Raw genomic sequence first — 4,150 nt, forward strand, 5'->3', positions numbered from 1 at the left:
AATGTTTCAACTTCAAGATATATTTGATATCTTACTGCTTAAACACACAAAGTGTCTAAAAATTTGAAAATAGTTCAATTATCACGTATGACGATGGGGGACGGACCTGGTGTAGTGGTTAGAACACTCGCCTCTCACGCCGAGGACCTGGGATCGAATCCCATCCCCGACATAGTCACTTATGACGTAAAAAGTTATAGTGACGACTTCCTTCGGAAGGGAAGTAAAGCCGTTGGTCCCGAGATGAACTAGCCCAGGGCTAAAAATCTCGTTAATAAAGTCAAACCAACCATCCAACGTATGACGAAGTAGGGAACCATTATGTCCGTAACTGGTAAACCTAACTTATATGTTTGACTGGGAAATTTGTCGTCGCTCCCTAGTCAGGTAACACAAAATTGTCTACGATTCGTACAAAGTCGATCTCTTCGGGACCAACACATCAGTTTCGTAATCTTATCACATGCCAGAAAATCTGCTCCTGGGATGATTTCTTTCATTTTTTTTTTGCACCGATTTTGGCCGCCCGAGAGAAAATATTTCTTAAAAATATAAATATAACAAAAACGTTAAATATAAGCTTTCAACCCATATTATGTATGAAAAATATAGAAACATTTGATCGCTTTGATGATCTTATTGGTCAATATAAGCCCACATAACCAGTTTCAGTTAGAGATATAACTTCGGTTCCTAAATTGTCCAATCTCATTGTTTTCTTATGGGAGTGGCCAAACTATGAGTACCCTGGCCAGGTTCCTTTTGCAATTAGTAGGCATTCAGAGTTCTGCAATATGTGACAAAAACATAAAAAACCACATGAGCGATAATTTAAAAACCTGAAACACGCAACATGAAAAGGTATGAGGTATCAGAAAACTTCATTTATTCAAGGATACACCAAATACAGTTTGTGCTTATAACGTGAATATCTCTATTATTCCACATTTTTTGATTATGCGAAGGGAAATCATCGAAAAGCTGTTGATAGTTTGGGAGATTTTTTTATTGTTGTTGCAAATTGAGTTATACCAATAACGTGATGCCACAAAATAATGTTATGAATTTCATGGCATAGGTTTGTTGGTTCAGTCAAAGATGGAATAGTAATGGAAAATTACTTTCACTCATAGAATAATGATTCTAAAACATATTCTCAGGCTTCAATAATATTTTAAAGATATACATAAAGCTAATTAAAAAGATTCAAGACCTTGAATTTTTCAAATATAATTTGACACAGTTCTCATTTTCATCAGAATATTCTTTTGAAAGCGAATTACCGAACATGCGAAAAATTGTGTAATCGTCAAGATATTTCAGAATATTCTAGGAACAAGAAGACCAATAATTAAATACGACACATGTTTAAAGAAAAGCAAAAGATCATTGAGAACTTGTTAAAAAAAAAATCTGCAAAAGTACCAAAATAACATGTTATCGCAATTCAAACATTTTTTATGTTCAGAAATGAAGCTGCAGGTAGAGGAGTTTATAATTAATGATATTTAATCACCTCTAAGAAAATCCTACGGTAATTTCTAGAGTCATCTCTGCGCAAACCCTATTCAGAAGATGTTTTTAGTCACTTATAATATTTTGATCATGCTTGCAAAAGATTAAAATAAGGAAAACTTAAATGGTGAGGTATCGTAATGGTGCTTCAATAATAGCTAACACATTTTGAGATTTGACCAATCCCAGTTTTTCACTTATAATAGTTTTCGTTATTTATTTGAACGTCAGATGTTGAGAGAATTTTTCGTACAAATCGGTTATTTATTTTCAGAGAAAGCTTAAAAGTTAAGTATGATGTTCTAACCAGTTCAAGTTATGATCAACAAATTTAGGTGGCCACAGTAATATCAGTAAACACAGGTAACATAGCAGTCATCTAAAATGAATCGGTTTATCCATGCAACCACAAGATTCCATTGAATTTTAAGTTCGATTAACAGCGTTTCATTATTGATCCTTTATAATCAAAAGATAAAAACGTGGCACTGTTCTTTTGGAGATGTTTTGCACACGGTAGAGATGATCTCGCACACGGTAGATGTGGTAGATTATAGGACAAAATTCTTGAACTGAACAATGTTCAAATTTATGTAATTGATCTCTTTGTTTGACATTTCAATGGAATTGGAACACAAACTGAACTCGTGCAATTACATATTGACTCTAGTGTGTTTGTAAATACCATTCAAGTACATGTTTGTGAAAATTTCTCAATAAGATGACCTCATCAACGCCTGGGTGTAGATGCGCCCTATGGATTATAGTAACGCCCCCCTCAAGCAGGGACGACTAAGAAGCTCAAATTTTACGACGACAGGGCTGTCTATATATGAAGTTTAAGGCGACACGGGAGACCGTGTTATTTTCCCTATCTTTCGTCTCACTCTAGCAATAATCATCAAAACTTTGTGAAATGTATTGGGTTGTGAGCTACATATATAGAATCATAGTGATACATTTTCGCATCGATATATGGAGTGGTTCTTGGGATTTGCTTCTTGAAATGGATAGGATGATTATGATGACGTCCCGTGCGGCCTTAAGGTAAATTCAAACACAACCATCAGCTTTCTAATCATAACCGCTCTGTCGGCATCGACAAATCAATAAAATTATTTCAATTGAACATAAATAGAAGAAAAATGCTCCCACTGCGAAAACGCTGCTCAGTCATTAACTGAAAAGAAATGCCGATCATAAACGATATTCAACTGTTAATTTCCAAGTGCACTCTCCAGCTTAATTTATTATTCACACTTTGATTGATCTGCCGTAAAAAGGCGGACAGACGATTGACTACTGGTTAGTCATGGAGAGTCATTTCGTTCATTTGAAGATGGCCGCCATTTTGAATATTTCTCTCGTACATCAATCGCTGAAGTTTGGCGGCTTCTTGCAATTCTATGGGATTTCAAGACTTCTGATTTCTGTCGAATCACGACCGATGCTTCTTTGATTATTTGCCTTTCTCACTTCGGTTCGGCACTTGTGAATCCATTCAGATTAGATGTTCTCAACCATAAATTGAAGACCTTTATGCGGTTTAAAATGTTACACATAAACGTTTATTTAAGAGATAGATCCAGTTATGGCATGTCGATCTGACATGCCATATAGTACCTTAATTTGATCTGGAAGTTTATGTCGTGCTATTGTACATCTGACATACCATATATTAATCGTATAATAGCCATGTAAGTCTAAAAATGTGAATTACACTAATAGAAATATTTGTAGTATAACGCTAGTGACGCTGTTGGCACAAAACTGAATTAATGTACAATTACCTTTATCTGTAGTTTTTCATTGTTTATTTAATGCCATATTTTAGAGAATGATTTGTTATGTTTAAAAAAAAAATGACACTTTGAGGCCCGGTACTCACGTTGTCAGCGCGTGGCAAACTAGATGTTGGTAACACGAACAGTAGCGACATTAGCATTCTTAGGTTAATACTTCTACTATAACACCAGATTCTGTTTTTGCACGGGGGATGCGTACCGTGCAAAAAAGTTTTCAGTTCAAAATTTCAAAAACTGTGCAAAAAAGTAACACCATTTCTCGACGTTTCATGCAAAAATAATGTTACTTGAGCTATTGGCCATTACTGTACATACTGACATTGCTGTTATATTTTAAATTTAAAATGGAGAAAAATATTACAGCAAAGTTATCTCCTTAGTTAATGAAACATATTGAGTAAGGTTTTAATATTTTTTAAAGTTGGGAATCACTTTCGTCCTATGCTTGCGGTTTCCGAAGCTTGATGCTTCAAATGCTAGTCGACATGCCCATCACCATCCACCAAGTACTAAGTAGGTATCACTGCTTAGCATATTCCACGAAGCCGCTGTCAGCACCACCTTCCGAAAGAAACAGCATGGATGCGTAAGTATGGTCGGCAGCTTGCATGTAACTACCAAACCATCGTCGAGAAGAAGGCAACCTTACAACAGCCATCATTAATGCTCATCATAATCGTTCATCATTATCGCTCGCCGTGTTTTCTTAAATAATAAATGTCTTGCTAAAGCAAATATTTTTACTTTGAAAACTATTCAATTCGTGCTCCCGACTGGACTGTCGATCATGTGTATAGAAATGTGACTTTCGGAGGAGTGCCGGAGAAGTA

Source organism: Aedes aegypti, chromosome 3 (genome assembly GCF_002204515.2).
Source record: "Aedes aegypti strain LVP_AGWG chromosome 3, AaegL5.0 Primary Assembly, whole genome shotgun sequence".
NCBI classification, from domain to species: domain Eukaryota; kingdom Metazoa; phylum Arthropoda; class Insecta; order Diptera; family Culicidae; genus Aedes; species Aedes aegypti.